Below are 11,543 nucleotides of genomic sequence, written 5' to 3'. Positions count from 1 at the left end.
CGCATTCCCATATATTTCAGTAGAACAAATAACTTCTGGTACAAGAAAAGTTAATTAACAAAAAGCAAAAAAAAAAAAAAAATCAATTCATCATTCACCATGACAAGTTTGTTCCCAGTATTAGAAAAACTTAGAAGACATAACATTTATACAAGAACCTATAACTGCCTGGCATCCCAGTGGCAGCGGACTAGGGATGCATGGAGGCGTGCTCCTTAGAAGCTGTACAAGAAACCACAGTGCATTTGAGCTAAAGGAGTTCTTCATCCACATTTCAAGGTAATGCTACAACTGACAAAAAAGTCCTGCAGTCTGGCAGAATGAGCAAAAATTATCTAAGTACAGAGCAGTTATTCATAAAGGGTATAAAAAGAAGTTACAAAGACAACTAAAATATTAATCATATCAAAACTCTTTATAGACAACTAAAATATTAATCGTATCAAAACTCTTTATAGTTTTATTAGATTCCCTCTTGTTTAGCCAAAGAGTAATTTGAGATTATTACTGAATTATACACTTAAGTAGATTACATTAATGTGCAACAAACCATAAAATATGCCAAAAAAAGCTGACTTACATGATTCTAATAGAGTGAACTTGTGAATTTATCACAGAATACTAAAATATTAAGAATCAAGTATTTTTAATTTGTTCCAAAAATTCGTATCACAAAGTGCTGACACCAGAATTACATTTTAGTATAGATTAGAATTCACTAAAGGCTATTGTTCAATGCTGTATCATTTTATAGTTGTTATCACCAAAAATATCAGTAAGATCAAGTAACATCAACGTTTAGGTGTAAATTCCCATGGTCAGCTGTCAGTTCCCAGGTGCCAAGCGAGAAGGGCAGGACCTTTGCCCAGCTCCCCACCACACCACCTAGCGCAGCGCGGCTCAAACAGCTTTTCACGTAGACCAGGAGAAGAGAGCTTAAGGGAGAGCCTTGGCATGTCGTCAGGGCAGCTTCACTCCCCGGTCACCCTGCATCTCAGCTCTTCTCTCTTTCAGTTATTCAGCTTTGAACAGCTTTTGTTACCCATATGTGCTTTAAGAAGGTCAAAATGACTTTTTTTGATGAGCAGGTGGATCAGCGTACAAGAGACCCACAGGTTGCTGAACATGTTTTCCACCTTCAGCAACTTACTTTCTTGGCCTCTCTTCGCTGACCCATTTCTTCTTCGCTTCCTCCTTCTCTCCTTGTTTCTCTGCAAAGTCCTGGAAACTGGGAGAGCACTACATGCTCAGGATGTGGGTAAGTCAACTCAGAGCCTCTGGCTGCAAGAGAACATAAAGTAATGGTGCTGCGGCCCAAGGCCTGAAGATTGCCTAGAGACTAACTTTTAGACAGTCTGTGCTCTATCCTACTTCAGTAGGACTTCTTCCTTTCTCAGAAGCCTTTGCAGGTGTCAAACCAATACATTAATTCCCCTTTCAAAGCAACACCTCCTCTATTTCCTTGATAAATATTATGCAATACTTGAACTGAAAATTCAAAGCACCAAAATTCACAGGATTGAAAGGATTAGGCACGGTATGAATTGATGCATCTTCCGAAGAAAGTGGCGTAAGGAAGCCTCTTCTCATAGATTACTCTGAGAGGGCCAGAGGAGTCGTCCTCTTGGAGGTCAGGAGCAACACTTAGAGCCGGGTGCCCATGGGCAACAGCAAAAGTGATCTGGCAATTTCAGGCTGGAGTATTCCAGAAAAAAACAAAGCAAAATGCCCCAGCGAAGGAGGGCTCTTCTTGGGAAACAGACTGCCAGCAAACTCTCCCATTGCACTCCTACATGGCCCCAGTGCAGCTTTGGCAGTAAAAATACTATGACTGATCAATTCAGTCACCAAGATTTACAGGCAAAGTAAAAAAGTTCAGCCATCCCAACAAAGGAAAAACAATGCTGACACTAGATATGATCTGCTGGGTCCATCCTTTCTCACCCAAATTGCACATCGAACTGCCGTTAACCACTTGAGCCCACCTGAAAGAGGCAACCAGCTCCTGCCACAAAGGCACAGCAATGGGAAGATGGGGGAAACAAGACAGTTTTCTATCCCTTCAGGCATCAAGAAAAGCTATTTCCATGGTTTCAAAAATCACTGCATCTTCCCTCTTTTGCTATAACTGAAAAAAATATTGATGGTGTTGCTTATATCTTCAACAAATGGCTTCTATGGCTATATACCCCACTTCAGCTGAGCATTTAAACACCTGAAAAGGCTGTCATGCATATAGTGTATTAACAGTATCCTTTAAATCGCTCAGATTGCTAAATAAAGGGGTTTTTTTCCCCCAAATATTTTCAGTCCCACTTCCCTGAAAGTATACACATTGGTCAGTTGCACAATTAAGATCTTTACTGAGAGCTATTTCTAACTTTCAGGATGCAATGCAGCACAGCCTGTGTTGGCCGTAATTGCACCTTCTCCATACAGATAAATACTGCATTTAGAAATGGTTATTTCCACGTTGCAGGAAAGAAAGTTGAGACAGGCAGGCAAAATGACTTGTCAATGTCACAGCTCTTAAGAAGAAGGAATATTGAACCAGATCTTCCTAAAATCCTACTTTTAGATCTATTTTACCTTTCCTTGGGTGATAGCAAACATCAGTTTCCTCTGAATTCATAATTCCTCAGAAATTTGGAAAGTCACATTTAATGTTTTCCAGGGTTCAGCATCAGAAAATTAAGAATCTATATTGAATAGAAACTTCCATCATTTGGTTTAAAAGTTTCCTAACTTGAAAATTCATAGCCAAGAGAAAACCAGTTTTTCCTCAAATATCAGTTATTTCTACTACAAAGCTAACCTCTGATTTCTAACTGTCTTACCTTATCTTCTACATAGAGTCCAAGGGCTTTTCTTAATGCATCCTACCAAAACAATCTCCCTTGAAAGCATAATTATTTGAGTGGTGAGGCAGTCCTTGAGCACTGAATGGGACACCGGGTCAGTGGGAAAATACAATTATTGAAAGACAGCTATTTAATGCAGGTGCAAAGGCTGCATTAAACACCCAGAGGTGCAAAGATGCATGAGAGTAAGAGTTGTGGTTCATGGGATTACCTCCCCAGCTCTACCACTAACATCCCATATGGTGATTTACTGTTACTTGCATCACTGACTGTCTACAGCCACAACTCCATCTGGGGCTGTCGACTGACCACTCCTGGTCTTTTCCTGTGTCTTGGCTTTCTCACTTGCAAAAAGGCTGCAAATTTACTGCCATATTTACACTGCAGGTGAATGCAGCACCCCACCATGCCCAGGTATTGCCTTCAGGACTTCCTCAATACCATCCTGGCTGTTTCTACAGCATACAAAGGAAGAAGATTTAAGTTTATTACATTTATGAATCACTCCAGCCATATCTGCACTAGAAAACACTGTAGTTCACAGGGTGCCACTCCATCAATGCTGACAACAGTAAAGAGCACTACTGAGCCTCCATGTGATGTTTCACAGTCAATTTGTAGGCTAGAACAGATGAATACTCACAGCACACTCCTCTCCGACATTTCTTTCTGTTCCAGTTAATGAGGTATCACCAAAAGACAGCTGAACAAATTAAATAAATATGGCCTTCAATACATCCCCTTCCTCAGAAGTCTGCTGACATCTTAAGATATTAAAGCACCCATATTCCCCCCTTCTTTTTTGTCACCCTCAAACACTTAGCATTGCCTTACACTTCAGCCAGCAAAGCAGAGCTCATGAGCATCCCACATCTGTTTTAAATACACAGTCAGCCAGCTCAGCCCCATGAAGCTGCAGGGGCGGGTTCTGCTGAGCCCTGGAGCTGCTGGACTCACCCCTTGTCCTCTTCCCTGTGGTTGGCCACCTCCCTCCAGCTGGGGATGGCACCACTTGTAACAACTGCCACTGCTTTCTGCAGTAAGTATTTAACTGCAGCCTGAGGGCAGAGCATCATTAGACCAGCACTACACCTTGGTAAGAAACAGCTCCTCTCACCCCTGATGAGTTTACACCCTACAGAGGTAAAAAGCAGAGGGTGGAGGAATACAGGTAACAAGGCTGTCAGTTAGTCTCCACCTTTCCCTGAATACCTACAGGCTTAATTCCTCAGGTGAAACTTCAGGGCCCTGCTTTGGTCTTATCAGATAATGTCCCCATCTAAAACAACCTCTTTGAATTTGCTTGGGGGAAAATGTTCTCAGTTTCTTCAAGCTGGAGATGGAAGATGCCATTTCCTTGGCTAATGGTCACTCAGCGCAGTGCAAGCATTGAGAGCAAGGACAATGCACAGGCTGCAATGCACAGGATGGCTATTTTGTGACCATCCTAGTAATGTTAGATCTCCATTCAAGTTTCTTCCCTACCTTTCAGTGAGCTGCGGATGCCAGCTTGAGGCTTTGGTACTTCCCAGGAATCAGACTGAGCTTTAGGCGCAATGCAGAAGAGATTCACATCTGTCAGCCCCTAACAGAGCTCTCCTGGACAGCCCATGCTGTAACACCTGGAAGAAAGCACCAGAACTGGGAACAAATTATTATTTGGCTGAGGGGAACTGCTTACAGAGCAAAACTCCAGAAGGGATGGGGCATATTCAGAGCCTGGGCAGCCTCAGCAGTGCTGATGCTCCTGAAAAAGCCTGCCTTTCGCCAGGCTGCTCCCAGCAACAATGCTCCCTTCTCCTGTCAATCGCTCCTACATAAAACCTGAAACCAATCATCCTTAAAAATGAATTAATTACCGTCCCAGGAACCTTCACCTCCATTAGTGCTTCCTCCCACTCGCACCTAAGCTGTATAAAGGCCAGTAAGTCCTTTGCTACTGCTGGTAGAGCAGTAGGTAGCAGTATAGCTAGGTGTATAGAAATGCCTGCTTCTCTCATGTAAGTTCCTGGAGCACCAACTTTGTGTGTGAGGTTTTCTTTTTGTTTTTACTTAATGCTAAATGCTTGGCTATTTTTGTGTTTTTGCAATTAGTAGGTTTCTAAGATTAGCAGATGGACAACAATAAAAAAAAAAAAAAAAACCAAACAAAAAAACCAAACACCAAAACCATGCCTGAAAACATAAACGACCCTGTGAAGGCAGTTATTACTTCTAGGCTAGACTTTTATGTTGGTTTTAAGATGTGCTAAAGTCTCTGAGTCTTGTAGAAGAACTTCTTTCTGTGTTGGATGAAAGGTGAAAGTAGATAGCTTTATGAGTAGATGCTGTTACTGATGAAAACAATAAGATATATGTAGCACTGAAATAAATGTATAGATCTTCTCTGAATTAACTGGGAGCTGGATCAGGACTCTTATCCTCACTGGAGATCACTGGTATATTGTGTAGTAAGGATAAAAAAGGGAAAATGGGCAACTATAGCTAGCTGGAACCTCCTATTTCAAGTGTTTCAATCCACCATGTGTGGGGTGCCATGAGAACCTTTAACAACTCTAACTTAGGAGGTAGAAATTTTATAACCTGATTAGTACTCTCTACATAACTTTCTCAATATTTACCTCCAAGCTTCTTTTACATCTTTAAAAAAAACACTATTAAGGGGCTGTATTGGTGCTGTCATCCAGGTAACATACTGTTACTGAACCTTCAGTTTCTGTATGAATTGCGTTGGGGTTGTGACCCCTTCAGGAGCAGGGGCTCTTGCCGACAGCAGCTTTAGACTGAAATCGCTTGGGTGTTGGTATTACTTATCCTGACATAACTAAAATGGGTTATGGTAAGGAAATGGCTTAGCATGCTGCTACACGATACACACAATAAAAAGCTAATGGGATGCTTTGGGGTCTGGAAAAGCTCTAAAGCTGAGGTGAGAAATAGCTAAGTTTAGCTGTCATTGAACTATGCACTAGGTAGGGAATGTGACTTGACAATGTTACTTATGGCTACTTCCTTGCCTGGAAAAAAAAAAAAAACAGAAAGATAGCTGGGTCTTTCTGAAACTGAGGTAGAAAGAAAAGCTCACAGACAATCACTTAAAAAAAAAGTTCTTTTAGCTAACTTTTATTTTTGTAAGGTTCTGTAATATCCTTTCCCCTCAATTTCTTCTGTCTTACTCTCACTCTCTTACTATTCCACTATCTAAATACCTTTGCATTTTCTTAATGTAACTGTAGTATTTTCCCTATATCTATATATCATTAAGCACAATTGCTTGATATCAGCTTTGTCTAAACCAGTAACTATTGCATGTGGTAACTACCTTTTAACAGACTTTTCTGATTGCTGTTTTTGTGTGATGCTAGTTCTTCTTTCCTCCTGCCAGCAACCGGGCTCTAAACTGGATTAAAACCAATACATGGGTTTGTTTCTTGTGTTCCAGCTGCCTGTCTTGTTGAGTTTGTGTGTCAGGAAAGGCTAACAAATTAGTGTTAATTGTGTCCTGCAATTCAGTAATAGCTATTATTTAGCAATATTTACCTCTTTGATAAGGATTGCCTTAATATTTCATAGTCTTGTATGGCACAGGATGTAAACAAATGATGTTACTGATTCCATGCTGATCAAGTAACAGGACTTTCTTATTTTTCCTGGCACTGTTATCCCAATTAAAACTGTCACAAGTTTTCTACTGAGCCAGTAACTTCTTTGATTAATTTACTGTTCTCATTAGGAGTGTTCCAGGGTCTGTCTGTCACATTTGTTCAGGCTAGACTCAAAATTGGTCCTGGAAAGGGAATTGATTTAAGTCTGTCCTTACTGCAAGAACTGTAATGAAACATTACATCTTATAATGACAATCTGAAAAGGCACAGACCTACATAAGCAGAGAGACGAGAAGCAAGTTGCTCATCTTCTTGGAGTTAAGAGCAGATGATTGTGTTTGGTTGTTGCTGTGTCATTAATCGAATAAAGAGATTGTCTCAAGAGTCACGGACTAGTTGAGGTTGGAAGGGACCTCTGGAGATTGTCTAGCCTGATCCCCCTGCTTAGAGCAGGCTGCTCAGGGCCATGTTCAGCCAAGTTTTGAATATCTCCAAGGCTAGAAACTTCACAGTCTCTCTGGGCAACCTGTTCCAGTGTTCAACATCACAGCAGAAAAAGTCTTAACGTTTCAGTGGGATTTCCTGTATTTCAGTTTGTGCTTGTTGCCTCTTGCCCTTTCACTGGGCACTACTGAGAAGAGGCTGGCTCCTTCTTTACTCCATCTGCAAAAAAGATTCCAGCAACCACTCTTATTTGTATTAATAACAGCCTGATCATTACCGAGTCTATATTATACATTCATTATTGATTTTGTGGTGCCAAAGCATCCACTTCTCTGTCCAGATCCACCTCCCCGAGTCATCTTCCTTGGGTTCCCATCCCAGCAGTGCTACCTGCTCACTACTTCTGCATCCTCACTGCTACTCAGGTTGCCTCTTGCGCTCCCATAGTGCTCGTAACCCTAGACCGGAAAAGGCAGAAGCAGGAATTGGCTCTCACAGTCTAGTTTGCTGAAGTTCAGCCAGCAGACAGGTCTCTTGCCTTCAGGAAATCAGCTCTGTGGATGCAAGCACAGACCAGCTGCTCTAGTGTACAAACCAGGGAGTTCTCTCGCTCCCTGAGGTAAGTCCTAAATACAGGTAAAGGTCTAAAACTTAGAAAAGCACATGCTCTGTAGCCGAAGCATCGACTGATAGTAAACATGACTGAATTGGGAAAAACATTCTTGGAAAGAAGGATTAGTGGAGAAAGATGTGCTCAGTCCTCGGTAGTTGCAGATACCTGCATTGCTGTTTTTATTCCCAGTGTGACTGGCACTCAATCACACTTCTCTCTGTGATTATTTTGCTGTTGCCTATGACTTCTGGACCTGAAGTTTCTATTAATTCTAAGAAATTAGTCTCTTCAAACTTTTATCTATACAGGGACTTATCTGGTCCTGTCCCATACTATTTTGTAGGACGATATGCTATTTTATAGCCATACTATTTTTGTAGGACAATATAAGGAATCCTAAGGAACAATCTGCTTCAGATTGTGCAGATTTGTAACATTCAAAAAACACTGTTAATATAACACCTGCTAAAGAAAATTTAGCAAGGCATGTGCAGGTGGCTGCATGCAGGACACAGACTGCACAGGTCTTCAGAAGACCTACCTCCTTTCAGTGAGCGGTCCGAAGGTGGGCTTGCTCTCACTATCAAGTCTTAAATCCCAGAACCTAATGAGTGCCAGAGGGAGTACTGTGCCACCCTTTCTATATTTAGATACTGATCATGCTTTAAGAGTAATAGGCCAAAATACTTGTTAGGTCTAATATTAGAAGTAGCTGAAGGGAGGCAAAAGGAAGAATAGTAAGTGAAGATAAATCTTTGCGTCTCAGTCCTCTGTTTTTCCCCTCCCTGTCATCTTTTTCCTTTTAATCAAAATGCTGTTTCCAGAAAACTTCGCCCTGGTATTACTGAGTTGCAGCAGTAACTGTATGGGAATAGTCACTATTTGACCACACCTAAAGAAAGATGACCCCAAATTATAAAACACTGAGTTGCAATCATAACTGCAGTGAGAGAATACAGCATGCAGAAACTTCCCCAGCACAAGCTGGTCTGCATGTAAAAGCACTATGTGTAACCTGGACTTCAGAAAAGGCCAGCAAGTAATTTCTGCTGGCTTTGTAATCCCAATGATGTTATTTACCTGAAGCAGACTTTAGATGACTGCACAGAGCTCTATTTGAGATGATTCAGAAAGGTCAAGGTCCAAGGCAGGTGGCGAGCCAGGCTGTGTGGCTGCACTGATGCCCTGGATGGAGGGTGACATTCCCTTTGCAGGAAGAGGCCTCAAATGGCTCTTATTAAACCCATAATTTGGGATTCTCATGTGCCTGAATGTAATGCAAATCCGCTGTCTTTCTCATCTGAAGTTACCGACAACAGAAGGCAAAATGGAAGTTCAAGGAAGTGGTTATAATAAACACCACCTCAGAGCCTCATGCTGACTCCGGTTTTCTTATGTCTTAGCCTGCTTTGAACCCTCTGACTAAGCTATGTCCCATCAATTTAACAGTTGTGTTTCCTGTTAAGTGAACTTTTTTATACAAAAATGAGGCTGAAAGCACACATTTTGTGTTAACTGCTAATCCAATTGAAGACTGAAGTCATTCCTACAAGGGATTTAGTGGTGGTTATAGTTGTGATGCAACTTATCCACAGGGAAATAAAGTAAGGGAATATATTGATATCTTCCTTCTAGTGTTTGCATTATCTACAAGGCTTGTTCTATGCCAAGATTGATGGAACTTGGGTACTTGATGTAGATCTGAGAACCAAGTGGGTCAACCACGTAAACTTTACAGCCACTCAAAACCATAAAGATGACTTCATGTTTCTTAATTCAGCTGATCAACACACTTAATTGTTGAACATCCATCACTTGTGAAGTCAGTGGTCCCAAGTACTTCAAAGATCAGCTGCTGAGGTTCCCGAGTTTTGGGTTGCACTTTGGTGTTGTTTTTTTTCCCCTGTGTGTTATTTCTGGTTTCATGTATCTTGGTGAATTGTTTTTCAAACTTGGGAGAGAGGATGAAAAAAAGAGCATGTGGAACAACTGTGTCCACACAGGAATATGGTGTGAAAGGGGGCTATAACAAACCAGCTCCCGATTCCTGTCTTTGACTTGTTGGATGGTGACTTTCAGGGCTGATTTTTGACGGCTAACAGCTCTTTCTAGCAACTTCTGGGAGACCAGGGGTATGCAAAAAAGTGTAAAACCTCTGCAGGAAGAAGTTTTGATTTGTCTAGACAGAGCTTCCTTGACATAATGTAGATAATTTTTCCCTAGCCTCCTGCAGACTACCAGCTCAGAGCAGCTAAAGCAGCAGTGTATTTATGCCTGTTAAACCAGAAGTTCTGCCTATTGTTTTTCCTGCCTTCATCACTTTCCACTGCTATAGTTCAGCTATGTTACACCAGGACATTAAACATTCAGCATCCAGAATGTCTAGACAGGCTGAAAGACTGTCTGTGCTCCATATTTTCAGAGTCAACTTTCCTAAGAACTAAAAGGCTATTTGGAAAGAGAAGGTGGCAGAGTTCCTAGTATGAGACGCATCTTCAGGCTGCCTTCTGAAACAAGTACAGAGTAATGTGGTCTGGTAGGTATTTCTAGCAGTGCACAAAATTCCTGTGCAAGCCTCCCTCTGTTCCCCAGAGAGTCTTCAAGCCTTTGACAATCATTGCTAATGTCTTAAACAGCTTACACTTTTATTCTAAGGATACAAGACTACGTAGAAATGTACCCTGTTAGCTGGTAATGTCCTGTTAAAATAACAGAGGAAAGGAGTAAAGGGTAACTTCCTCGCCACAGAATATGGTAAAGATCTTTCTGAGGCAGAAACAAATGGTTTCCACTTAAAGTATGGGACCTGTGTATCAACAGATATATTTTGCTGTGCATATCTGCTGGTTTTAGCAATGCTAAACAAGCAAGCAAACAAAAAAGCCAAACTTTCTTCCATATAACCTTTGTCATTTTTTTTTTTCAGTGCTGACCTTAGTCACTCTCCATATATGAAGAAGCAAGTACTTGCTTCCTGCAGGGTGGAAATGAACGTTGTTTCTAGAAGCTTTGTAAACTGTGAAAGCAGGGTACAATATAAGGGCTGATGATCCTGTTGCTGTTAATCTACCTGCACACTGTGTATGATTGTGCTATATATCATAGAAACCTTAAGCTTTGAGTTCAGACCCCAGAATAAGCCTGAGAGGCTTTATCAGAGGTGGGGAGGAAGGGAGGGCAGTCAGCCCATGCAGTGTGGGCTGCTGAATCCTTGTGTCGCTTGCAGGAGCGAGGACACAAGGGTGCTCCTATCCAGCCTTTCCTTCGGGGTCTGTCCCAGCTCCCTCTTTCCTCGGTGGCTGAAGATTCCCAGGGAGCCTCATGCTAACCTTCTTAACTTCCAGCGAGGGAGAACAGCATCCTTGTGTAAGTCCTTAATAACCTGGGCTCTTCAAATCAAAAGTAGATTTTGCTGTATTAAATATATACATCAACGAAGCCTTCAGGCTGGTAGCCAGGTTATTGAGAAGCAGTAGGCAGGAAAAGATGCCTGGATCAAAGAGGACAAAAAACTGAATGTGAGCACCCAATATGATGGAGTGGTTAAACGTATAACATTTTGTTACCTCTATTAATGAGAATAAAAGGTAGGTGGCAAATTTATTATCCCATGCCATTCAAAGTCATATAGAGTTAACAGAAATCCAGCTACAATGTCAGTATATGAAAATGCTGGAAAAATTTGGGGATAGAGCTAGACATCTACCATAAAGCATTTAGGGACTAGGAAAAAAAAGTCATTTAAAGAAGCTTACAGTTTAATTTGTCAAGAGATTGAAAGGTGACTTAAGCATGCATAAATCCTTGTGGAGAGATAATGAGTGTGAAAGAGCTCTTTAATCTATCACTTAGAGCATAGCAAGAACCAATGACTGGAAACTAAAGGCAAATGTAAAGTTTAAAAGCATGTGCCCAGTTTCACATTAAAAAAAAAAAACGATTTACTGATGAAAATCTAAAAAAAAAAAAAATCAATGTTCTAATGCCTTCAAATCAATATCCTTTGTCGGCAGCACCCCT

Source organism: Nipponia nippon, unplaced genomic scaffold (genome assembly GCF_047370975.1).
Source record: "Nipponia nippon isolate SJK-2023a ecotype South Korea unplaced genomic scaffold, ASM4737097v1 scaffold_3, whole genome shotgun sequence".
In the NCBI taxonomy this organism is placed as follows: domain Eukaryota; kingdom Metazoa; phylum Chordata; class Aves; order Pelecaniformes; family Threskiornithidae; genus Nipponia; species Nipponia nippon.
This window is presented reverse-complemented; position numbering follows the sequence as displayed.